We start from the raw sequence: 13,409 nt of genomic DNA on the forward strand, positions 1-13,409 counted from the left end.
GGGCGTAGTGCAGGCCACACCTGAACTTCCATACCATATCTCATCATATCGAGGGCTAAAGGATCATTCAACATCCATCCACATCAACATCATAATATGCAATACAACATATTCGTGGATTCTAATGCAAACAACCTAGTAATTAACATGGTATTCATGATGCATGAACATGCTAAAAGTTTCATTAATTTCAAAGTATAATTCCATTCTACTCACCTCTGGTAGACGCTGGACTGACTCTGCAACATCTAACACTGCTAGCCTCCTCGATCCTTCGGGTCCGATCCTACACAGGTGGACTCGAATGAGGTGCCAAACACACTCTAAACAACTCATAAACAATTCCCCAAAAGCCCCCTAAAACATCCTCAAAACGTACATAGAAAACACCCACGAAAGGGCTGGACAGGGCACTTTCGGCGGCCGAAGGTCCCTTCCAGAGCCGAAAGCCATGCAGGTTTGGGGGCACTTTCGGCGGCCGAAACCTCTCTCCAGATCTGAAAGTCAGGCACTTTCGGCAGCACCTTCGGCTGCCGAAGGTCTGCTCCAGATCCGAAACTCAACTTTCGGGGGCAAGGTTAGGCGGCCAAACCATGCATCCACAGGCAGGTTGGGCGGCCGAAACTACCTTCGGCGGCCGAACCGGAGTTCATCCAGAACTCAGCCTCTTATGCATACAAGCCTTCCAAACCTTCCAAACACCCAAAACAACCCAAAACCTTACATGCTCTCTCCCAAACATACATACACACTCCCACAAGTATATAGGGCATAAACTAACTTAAACCCCAACACAAACATCACATAACATACATTGGGCACAAAACCCACATAAACCCTAACATGCATATCTACCCATACTCAAGCATTAAAACTTCCTTAAACTTACTTAAAACTTTATTAAACATAAAGGAGAGCAAGGATCTACACTTACCTCTTGAAGATCGAGGGTTGGTGCGATCCCTAACTCGGAGATGGGAGAAAACAAACTCCTTGGGTCTCCAAACTCTCAAAACCTTGATCGAAGCTTAAAAACTTCAAAACCCAAAAGGAAACTCATAAAAACGTGAAGGATTTGAAGAAAGAACATGAAATCAGCTAAAGGAGGACATGAACACACCTGAGCTCGAGAATGGGGAGAAAACTCGCCCATTTTTGGTTTGAGGGCCTTTTATAGATGGCCGGTCAACCACCTTCGGCGGCCTAAGCTACTTCCACAACTTTGCCACCTTCGGCAGCCTAACGTGCCCCTTAAACTATCCCATGTTCGGCGGCCGAACTTGAGGTTCGGCGGCCGAACCTGGTTTCTTCCTTCAAAGCCTTCGGAGGCCTAAAGCACTCCCGAAACAGCCCCATGTTCGGCGGCCGAACCTGGGTCCTTCCTCCTTGGCCTTATTCTTTTCAAAACTCATTTTTTTTCCATTTAAAACCATAAAATCAAGTGAAAACATTTTAGAAAACACACTTTACCCCTCTAGAAGACTCTGGCATCTTCAGAATTCTAGATTCCAACGGAGATTCCGCTGGAAGGTAGGGACTCTGATGCTGGAATCTAGCCGGGTCTTACATTCTTCCCCCCTTTAAGAACATTCGTCCCCGAATGTTCAAACAAACAGGCATTCGCAAATCATAGCATCAAGCATACATAAAAAAGCAAGCAAACAAGCAAGCAAAACCTAAAAACTTCTCTCCTAAAAGAGACTCAGGTACCGCTGGAGTATAAACTCCTGGGTCTCCTAGGCACACTCTTCCATACTGGCGATCCCAAAGGACCTTCACCATTGGGATTTTCTTGTACCTCTGCTTTCTGACTTGTGTGTCTATGATCCGCACTGGCGACTCAACATGGGTGAGACCCCCAGAGATCCCCACCTCCGGTTCTTTAAGAACCCTACTTGGATCTGACACGAACTTCCATAAGATAGAAACATGGAAATCCGAATGGATTTTCTCCATCGAAGCAGGTAAATCTAGCCTAGCAAATACACCCCCAATCCTTTGCAGGACTTTAAAGGGTCCGATGTACTGTAGAGCTAGCTTACCTTTCTTCCCGAATCGAATTACCCCTTTTGTAGGAGACACCTTGAGCAACACCAAATCCCCCTCCTGAAACTCTACTTGCCTTCTGCGGATATTTGCATAACTCTTCTGCTTGCTCACAGTAGTCTTGATCCTTTCTCTGATAATGGGCACCACCCTGCTGGTGATCTCTACTAACTCTGGGCCTACCAAAGCCCTTTCTCCAACTTCTTCCCAGCAAACAGGCGATCTGCACTTCCTTCCATACAAAGCTTCATATGGAGCCATCCCTCCGCTAGCATGATAGTTGTTATTGTAGGCAAACTCCACCAAAGGTAGGTGCTGCCTCCAAGAACCGCCAAAATCTAGCACACACATTCGGAGCATATCTTCTATCGTCTGGATGGTCCTTTCTGATTGTCCGTCTGTCTGAGGATGGAAAGCAGTGCTGAAGTCTAATCTGATACCCATAGCATTCTGCAGACTCTGCCAAAACCTGGAGGTGAACTGGGGTCCTCTATCAGACACTATTGAAACAGGAGCCCCATGCAACCTGACTACTTCATCAACAAACACCTGTGCCTATTTGTCCACAGAATAGCCACTCCTGACAGGGATGAAGTGAGCAGGTTTGGTCAGTCTGTCCACAATCACCCATATGGAGTCTAATCTGTTGGATGTTGCCGGTAACCCCACCACGAAGTCCATAGCAATATTCTCCCATTTCCACTCTGGAATCGGCAGTGGGTTAAGCATTCCAGCCGGCTTCTGGTGTTCCAGCTTCACCCTCTGACATACTTCGCAGGCGAACACGAACTATGCCACTTCTCTCTTCATAGCTGGCCACCAATAAACTCTCTTCAGATCTTGATACATTTTGGTGGCTCTAGGGTGAACACTGTATCTGGCATTATGAGCTTCCCTCATAATGTCTCCCTTCAGACTCACGTCATCTGGTACACACAATCTACTCCCATAGCGGAGGGTCCCCTTACTGTCAAATCTGAACTCATCATTCTTGCCTGACTGAACAGTCCTGGCAATCTTCACTAACTCTGGGTCCTCATGCTGTTTCTGAGCCACCTGCTCCAGAAACACGGGTGTCACTCTCATCTGGGCTATCCAAGCACCTGTACCAGACAACTCCAACTGCAAACCTTCATTAATGAACTTATGAAACTCCCTCACCACTGGTCTCCTCTCTGCTGTGATATGGAACAAACTGCCAAGTGATTTTCGGCTTAGGGCATCTGCCACAACATTCGCCTTACCCGGATGGTACTGAATCTTGCAATCATAGTCACTAAGCAGTTTTACCTATCTCCTCTGCCTCAGATTCAACTCTCTCTGACTCAGGATGTACTGTAACTTTTATGATCAGTAAAGATCTCTCATTTTACCCCATAGAGGTAATGCCTCCCCATCTTGAGTGCAAAGATCACTGCTGCCATCTCTAGGTCATGTGTAGGATAATTCAACTCATGCTTCTTCAGCTGTCTAGAAGCATAAGCAATTACCCTTTCATTCTGCATTAGCACACAACCCAGTCCCACACGGGACGCATCACAATACACTGTGAAGTCTTCGTTACTAGCGGGCAGAGCTAACACCGGTGCCGATGTCAACCTTTTCTTCAGCTCTTCGAAACTCTCTTCACACTGGTCAGTCCACACAAACCTCTGATTCTTCTTAGTCAGTCTGGTCATAGGAGCTGCAATTTTATAGAAGTCCTGAACGAACCTCCTGTAGTAACCTGCCAAACCCAAAAAGCTCTTGATCTCTGTCACTGCAGTGGGTCTAGGCCAGTTAGCTACAGCTTCCACCTTCTTGGGGTCCACTTCTATTCCATTTTCTGATACAACATGACCCAAGAAGGAAATGCTCCTCAACCAGAACTCACACTTGGAGAACTTGGCGTACAAGCCATGTTCCCTCAAGGTCTGCAAGACTAACCTCAAATGATGGGCATGCTCCTCTGCATTCCTGGAATACACTAAGACATCATCTACGAAGACAATAACAAAGTGATCTAGATACTGACTGAAAACTCTGTTCATGAGGTCCATGAATGCTGTAGGGGCATTGGTTAACCCGAACGGCATTACAAGAAACTCATAGTGCCCATATCTGGTTCTGAACGCCGTCTTCGGCACATCCTCTTCTCTTATTCTTAGCTGATGATACCCGGATCTCAGATCTATTTTGGAGAAACACCCTGCTCCTGCTAACTGGTCAAATAGATCGTCGATCCTAGGTGTAATACCCGACTAGACTCCGGTATCGGAATTCCTACCGTCCGGTGGAATCTCGGATGTCGAAAACCTCTAGAAGGGTAAAACCATGTTTTCATAAAATGTTTTAATGTGTTTTATGTTTTAAGCATGAAAGAAAAGGAGTTTTTACATGAAAATAGCCTTGGAGGAAAACTCAGGTTCGGCCGCCAAACCCCAACTTCGGCCGCCGAACATACATGCACTTCGGGAGTGCTTTAGGCCCCTAAAGGCATAAGTGAGGAAAGTCCAGGTTCGGCCGCCGAAACTCAAGTTCTGCCGCCGAACATGGCATGCATGCGGAGGCACTTTCGGCTCCCGAACGTGGCCTGGCCAGCCACCTATAAAGGGGTCCCTTAGCCGAAATGGGTGAGCTTTTCTCCCCATTTTCGGCCAAGGTGAGCCCTCCGCTATCCCTCACCAATCTTGAGTTTCTTCCTTCAGATCTTTCAAGATTTTCATGAGTTTTCACTTTGTTTTGAAGTTTTTGAGCATTTGAGCAAGTTTTGGAGGTTTGAGGTTCAAAGAAACTCAACCCCTCCCATCTCCGAGTTTAGGTCGTCTCTCTCTCGATCTTCAAGAGGTAAGAGCCGATCTTAAGCTCATTGCATATTTTAAGTAAGTTTTAAGTAGATCTATGGGATAGAAATGCATGTTAGGTTATTGTTATGTTTATGGGTATATGTTGTGTTTATGAGCAATGTGGTTGTTTGATGTATTGTAGATGGGGTTTAAGTTAGTTGAAACCCCTAGGAACTTGTATGCTTGAGTATGCATGTTGTAGAATAGGAAAAATGCATGTTTGGAAGATTTGGGAGGCATTGGTGCATGAGGAGCTGAAGTTTCTGCCCTTTGGCAGAAACCAGGTTCGGCAGCCGAAGGACTTTCGGCCGCCGAACATGGCTGGGAGGCAAGCCTTTTGGCTGCCGAAGCCTGCCCCCGAAAAGAGACTTTCGTCTCTGGAGGGCACTTTCGGCCGTCGAAGGTGCCGCCGAACCTGCCTGACTTTCGGCTCTGGAGGGACTTTCGGCAGCCGAAGGTGCCGCCGAAAGTGCCCTGTGCAGCCCTCCTTTGCATGTTTTTCCATGATGTTTTGAGGTGTTTTAAGGGGGTTTTTAGGGAATATTTTAGAGTCATGTTCTAGTATGTTTGGTCCCTCATTTGAGTCCACCTGTGTAGGTTCGGACCCGAGGAACCGAGGACCCCAGCAGTGAGTTCAGCTGCTTCGGTGTTGTCAGAGTCAGCCAGAGGTGAGTGGAACTAAACTTAATCTTTTAAATTGAGAAATTAAATGTTTATCATGTTTCATGCATCATGAGTATGCAATAGGATGATTGCATTAGATTTCATGAATATGTTGCATTGCATTCTTTATTGTTGATGTGGGTGAATGTTGGATGACCCAATTAGTCCCTGAGGGAAGAGCAGGACCCCATTCTACGGCCTGGCACGGAAATGAAAGACCAGGACCCTAATCTACGGCCTGGCACGAATATGGGACTCGAAGACCAGGAGCCCAGAGGAGGCCCTGGGGCAATGGTAAGTAATGTATGATATGACAGGAAGACCAGGACCCCATGCTACGGCCTGTCACAAATGATGCTGGGACTATTTGGAGACAAGTTCACCCAACCCTTATGTGAATTGTCTGTGTTATGATGCATTTTATTGGAGCATGTTTGTTAATATGTTTTTATGGTTCTACTCACTGGGCTTTTAGCTCACCCCTCTCCCTTTAACCCCCAGGCTTGCAGGTACAGGATAGAGCAGGAAGTCGGATAGAGTAAAGTCTTGGTTATGTAATAGCTAGCAGTGGACATGATTAAATTGTAATGTAATGTCTTATACAGTTATGATATGTAATGATGATGTATTGAGGTTTAGAAATTGTGCTTGACCGAGTTTGTATGGTAATCCCTTTTGATACATGATCTATAGAATGTTTTATGATGTTTATGTTCAACCAAGCTTAATTCATGTATGTTATGATACCCCATTGGAGCATTTGATGAGGGCTCCAGTGTGTGGTTTATGTTATGTTATGAGTATGCACAGGTTGAGCTTGGTTTATGGAAAGGAAAAGTTTACAGGTTTATGAGTATGTATGATCATGTATGGGATTTGACAGGTTCACAGGTTATATGTCAGGCTTGCTACGGGTCCTGGCGGCCTTAAGCCGATCTGAATCCTAGCGCCGGTAGCGGTCCGATTTTCGGGTCGTTACACTAGGCAACGGGTACTTATTCTTGGTAGTGACTTTGTTCAACTGCCTGCAGTCGATAAAAAGTCTGAGGGATCCATCCTTCTTTCTCACAAAAAGCATAGGAGCACCCCAAGGTGAGGTACCCGGTCGGATAAAACCCTTGTCTACCAACTCTTGCAACTGCTCCTTAAGCTCCTTCAATTCTGCTGGTGCCATCCTACAGGGAGGGATAAAGATCGGTCTGGTTTCAGGCATCAACTTTATTTCAAACTCTATCTCCCTAGCAGGTGGTAAACCTGACAGCTCGTCTTAGAAGACATCTAAGAATTCTCTCTAATAACTGACACTGAGGCTGGTTCCCCGACCTGACTGCTAAACTCTCAACAAGAGCTCGAACCCTCCGACACCTCTCCTACGCGCCCTATGAGCCTGACAGGCCGACATCAAACCTCTAGGCATCCTTACACTGTCCCCTCTGCAGACTGCCTCTGACCCATCCAGACCTCTGAATCTGGCTACCTTGTCTCTGCAGACCAAGATAGCACCACGAGTAGAAAAACTAATCCATCCCTAGAATGACGTCCAGACAGTCAAGTTTAGGACCTCAAGGTCGAGCGGAAGGTATCTACCGTCAACTGATACTGAACTGAACCGGCAGACTAACTCTACCACAGATGGATCACACTCGGGTCCATTGACCCCAAGAGGACACTCTAGCCTAGAAGTTATCAACCCAACCCCTCTACGGCTCACGGAGCAACAAAAGAAAGAGGAACACTAGGGTTCACAAAAGCATACACATCAGAACAATCAAAAGTGAGAGTACCTGGCACCACTGTGTTTGATGTGTTTGCCTCTTGCTGAGCTTGGGTGAAGATCCGAGCTGGAGCTGACGGACCTTCTTCACGGGAACCTGAGGAATAAGGGGCTGACCCTCTCCCTCTGCCTCCAACCTGCAACATGGCTGGAGCTACTGGCTGAGCCGCTCTACCTGAGGCTGCTTGCTGGGACTGTGCCAACCAGGGCGCAATGGGACACTCACGTGCTATGTGTCCCTCCTGCCCGCACCTGTAACATAGATTGGTCTCATAACGGCAGACTCCCTTGTGCAGCCTTCCACACCTCATACATCTTGAACTGCCTGAGCCAGAGCTTGAGCCACCACCAAAACCCAAACCAGCCTTCAACCTCTTCCAGAACTTACTCTTCTTCGACCTTCTGAGGCCTCTGTCCCCCTTCTTAGGGGTTTTCCCCCACTTTACTCCTCTTGAGGCTGCTATACTCAGAGTGGAGGGATCAATCCCTCCTGAACCCGAGATTTTGGAATCCTGGGTCTGCGCATCTTCTTGAGACTCTCCCATGCCCTCCTCAAACAGGTTAACCTCCAGACTGACATCTCTTCTCTGAACATTCATCTCTACTTCTCTTGCATCAGCTGACATTCTCCTTAGATTCATTCCTTCTCTGCTTACATCAAAAGACCTTCCAGGGTCCCTTGATGTTCCCCATCTGCCGACTCTACGCGACTGCTCTCTTGGCAGAGCAGGGGGAAAGGTGTCCATACCTTCCCTCTCCAACGGAACTCCAGTCGATTCCACAGATCGACGAGTGCCTTGCATCCTGACTCCTCTGAAGAACAACACACAAGCATAATGTAACGACCCGGAAATCCGGACCGCTACCGGCGCTAGGATCCAGATCGGCATAAGGCCGCCAGGACCCGTAGCAAGCCTACTATGCATCCTGTACAGTCAGAATAATCCCAAACATGATCCAACATTTTCATAAAACATTTAAAACTTTACCTTTAACCAGTTTGACCTGTGTATGCACTATGACTGAGCTCATAGAACCCTTAGGGTCAGCATACCCTACGTCAAACTCGGTCCATCACATGAACAACATAAAATAAAACTCATGTATAAAGGGATTATCCAACTCGGGCCAAGCACAATACTATAACTCTGAACATATAACATAAAGTCATATTACAATATAACTCTTTTACATCCTTACATAACTTTACATTACATCATGTCCACTACTATTCTATTACATAAACATGACCATGGACGCAACCTGCTGATCTCCTGACTATCTCTGACCCTGCAAACCTGGGGTTAGGGGAGAGGGGTGAGCTAAAAAGCCCAGTGAGCAGAAACCACAAAAGAAAACAGTTCATTTTAACGTATGCTATCATGGAATGCGTCACAACACAAACATATCACATCAAGGATGAATTTGTCACCCATAGCCCTCTACATACCGTAATATGTCCAACTATACCAGGGGCGATGAGGCCACACCTGGTATTCGCTTACATAACTCATGTCATAACATGTCCAACTACACCAGGGGCGATTAGGCCTCACCTAGTGTTCGCTTACATAACATAGTACCAGGGGCGACCTGGTCTTTCTATCTCATCTCATACCATGTCATATCATATCGTACTGAGGGCTAGAGGATCATTCAAGATTCATCCACATCACCTTCATCGTATTATGCAATGCATCATATTCGTGAATTCTAATGCAAACAACCTATTATATAACATAGTAATCATGATGCATGAACATGCTTAACATTTGATTTATTTTAAAACATAAGGTTCAGTTTCACTCACCTCTGGCTGACTCTGACAACACCGAAGCAGCTGAACTCACTGCTGGGGTCCTCGATTCCTCGGGTCCGAACCTAAACAGGTGGACTCAAATGAGGGACCAAACACATCTGAACATAACTATAAACTACTCCCCAAAAACCCCCTAAAACATCATGAAACAACCATACAAAATCATGCAAAGGAGGTCTGGACAGGGCACTTTCGGCGGCAGGTTCGGTGGCCGAAAGTCCCTCCAGAGCCGAAAGTCAGGCAGGTTCGGCGGCACCTTCGGCGGCCGAAACTCCCAGACAGAGACGAAACTCATGCATGTTCAGCGGCACTTTCGGCGGCCGAAACTGCCAGACAGAGACGAAAGTCTCCTTTCGGGGGCAAGCTTCGGCAGCCGAAAGGCTGCCTCCCCAGCCATGTTCGGCGGCCGAAAGTCCTTCGGCTGCCGAACCTGGTTTCTGCCAAAGGGCAGAAACTTGGCTCCCTATGTACATTTCACCTCCAAACCTTCCAAACATGCATTAAACCTATTCTACAACACATCAACACAAGCATACATGTCCCTAGGGGTCTCAAACCATCATAAACCCCATCTACAACACATCAAGCATTCACATTGTTCATGAACATACATTTATACCCATAAGCATAACCATAACCTAAACATGCATTCTAACCCATAGATCTTGCATAAAACTTACTTAAAACATGCCATGAGCTTAAGATCGGCTCTTACCTCTTGAAGATCGAGAGACACGACCAAAAACTCGGAGTTGGGAGAGATTGGGTTCTTGAACCTCCAAGCTCCAAAACTTTGCTCAAAAGCTTAAATCTTCAAAACAAAGTTAAAGCAAGTGAAAAACTTGAAAAATCTAGAGGAAAACATCAAAAATGGGTGAGGGACGGCGGAGAGCTCACCTTGGCCGAAAATGGGGAAAAGCTCGCCCGTTTTCGGCTAAGGGACCCTTTTATAGTGGCTGGCCAGACCACGTTCGGGGGCCGAATGTGCCTCCGCATGCATGCCATGTTCGGCGGCCGAACATGAGGTTCGGCGGCCGAACATGAGGTTCGGCGGCCGAACATGAGGTTCGGCGGCCGAACCTGGACTTCCCTCACTTATGCTTTCGGGGGCCTAACGTGTCTCTAAAACACATGCATGTTCGGCGGCCGAACTTGAGGTTCAGCGGCCGAACCTGAGTTTTCCTCAAATGCTATTTTCATGCAAAAACTCATTTTCTTTCATGCTTAAAACATAAAACACATTAAAACTGTAAAAATCATTTTAGAAATCACATTTTACCCCTCTAGAAGACTCTGGCATCATCAAAATTCCATATTCCAACGGAGTTTCCACCGGAAGGTAGGGATTCCGATGCCGGAATCTAGCCGGGTATTACACATAACAATAATAATTAGTATCATATGGTTCATATGGAAACACATGAACCTGCATCACATACATCACATACATAGCATAACATCAATGCACATGCATAAAATCATGGCATTTCACATCATCATTCATAGAAGACAAGACTCTACATCCTATCCTAATGGACATGATTTTCCTATTGTACTTGCCCTTCTATGACATCTATGAGCCCGACACACTCTAGGTCCGACCATGTGAACCTAGGGCTCTGATACCAATCTGTAACGACCCGAAAACTGGACCGCTACCGGCGCTAGGATCCAGATCGGCTTAAGGCCGCCGGGACCCGTAGCAAGCCTACTATGCATCCTGAACAGCTGGTATAATCCCTTACATGATCAAACATAAACATAAAACTATAAAATCTGATGTATATACCGAACCTGACCTGCTGTAAACATAAAAGAACCCCATACTAGAGCCCTCAACAAGTACTCTAGCTGGGTCAACATAATATACATCAAGTTTGGATCACATCCGATGAACCAAAAACTAACCTGTGCATGCATCGAAACCATAAACATAAGACCTCCACTAGAGTCCTCATCAAATACTCTAGCGTGGTAAACCTCACATGCCACAAGTTTGGTTCACACACAACTCAACATTAAACCATTACATACATCACACACTAGAAAGGACAACCCAAGCCTTAGGGCCAAGCACAACACTAATCCATAAACATAACCCTGCTTTACGTTACGTTTCATTACATTATCTTGCAATACATTATATCAATTTACAATACATGTCCACTCTATAATACTAATCTATTACATAGGCATGACATTTACCATTGACGTCTTCCTGGACTACCTCTGACCTGCAAACCTGGGGGTTAGGGGAAAAGGGATGAGCTAAAAAGCCCAATGAGCAGAACTAAAAACGGTTAAGTAAAACATGCCATCATGAAATGCATCACACCACAACAAATCACATTAAGGATGGACTTGTCACCAATAGCCCTCTACATAATCCAATCATGCTAGGGGCGTAGTGCAGGCCACACCCGGACTTTCTCTCACATTATGCCAGGGGCGTAGTGCAGGCCACACCTGGACTTCCATACCATATCTCATCATATCGAGGACTAAAGGATCATTCAACATCCATCCACATCAACATCATAATATGCAATGCAACATATTCGTGGATTCTAATGCAAACAACCTAGTAATTAACATGGTATTCATGATGCATGAACATGCTAAAAGTTTCATTAATTTAAAAGCATAATTCCATTCTACTCACCTCTGGTAGACGCTGGACTGACTTTGCAACAGCTAACACTGCTGGCCTCCTCGGTCCTTCGGGTTCGATCCTACACAGGTGGACTCGAATGAGGTGCCAAACACACTCTAAACAACTCATAAATAATTCCCCAAAGCCCCCTAAAACATCCTCAAAACATACATAGAAAACACCCACGAAAGGGCTGACAGGGTACATTCGGCGGCACTTTCGGCGGCCGAAGGTCCCTTCCAGAGCCGAAAGCCATGCAGGTTCGGGGGCACTTTCGGCAGCCGAAGCCTCTCTCCAGATCCGAAAGTCAGGCACTTTCGGCGGCACCTTCGTCGGCCGAAGGTCTGCTCCAGATTCGAAACTCAACTTTTGGGGGAAAGGTTAGGCGGCCAAACCATGCATCCACAGGCAGGTTCGGCGGCCGAAACTACCTTCGACGGCTGAACCTGAGTTCATCCAGAACTCAGCCTCTTATGCATACAAGCCTTCCAAACCTTCCAAACACCCAAAACAACCCAAAACCTTACATGCTCTCTCCCAAACATGCATACACACTCCCACAAGTATATAGGGCATAAACTAACTTAAACCCCAACACAAACATCACATAACATACATTGGGCACAAAACCCACATAAACCCTAACATGCATATCTACCCATACTCAAGCATTAAAACTTCCTTAAACTTACTTAAAACTTTATTAAACATAAAGGAGAGCAAGGATCTACACTTACCTCTTGAAGATCGAGGGTTGGTGCGATCCCTAACTCGGAGATGGGAGAAAACAAACTCCTTGGGTCTCCAAACTCTCAAAACCTTGATCGAAGCTTAAAAACTTCAAAACCCAAAAGGAAACTCATAAAAACGTGAAGGATTTGAAGAAAGAACATGAAATCAGCCAAAGGAGGACATGAACACACCTGAGCTCGAGAATGGGGAGAAAACTCGCCCATTTTCGGTTTGAGGGCCTTTTATAGGTGGCCGGTCAACCACCTTCGGCGGCCTAAGCTGCTTCCACAACTTCGCCACCTTCGACAGCCTAACGTGCCCCCTAAACTATCCCAGGTTCGGCGGCCGAACTTGAGGTTCGGCGGCCGAACCTAGTTTCTTCCATCAAAGCCTTCGGAGGTCTAAAACACTCCCGAAATAGCCCCATGTTCGGCGGCCGAACCTGAGTCCTTCCTCCTTGGCCTTATTCTTTTCAAAACTCATTTCTTTTCCATTTAAAACCATAAAATCAAGTGAAAACATTTTAGAAAACACACTTTACCCCTCTAGAAGACTCTGGCATCTTCAGAATTTTAGATTCCAACGGAGATTCTGCCGGAAGGTAGGAATTCTGATGCTGGAATCTAGCCGGGTCTTACAATATATATATATATATAATTATTCTTCATAAAACAAGCATAGAAAAAGTGCAACGTAGGTTCAAAGTATTAGTAATTTTATAAAGTGGAAAGGAAGAAAATATTAGCATTACCAAAAGAACCTTATTTAGACGATATAGTAATTATATAATTATGTTTATCTTATTTTTATAAAGGATATTCAAGCTGGCTGAGTTAAATATGGAACTTGAAATCCAATTTGGTTTTCTATTTCATATATAATTTTAATATTATTATA

This window comes from Manihot esculenta, chromosome 15, assembly GCF_001659605.2.
Source record: "Manihot esculenta cultivar AM560-2 chromosome 15, M.esculenta_v8, whole genome shotgun sequence".
Taxonomy (NCBI): Eukaryota; Viridiplantae; Streptophyta; class Magnoliopsida; order Malpighiales; family Euphorbiaceae; genus Manihot; species Manihot esculenta.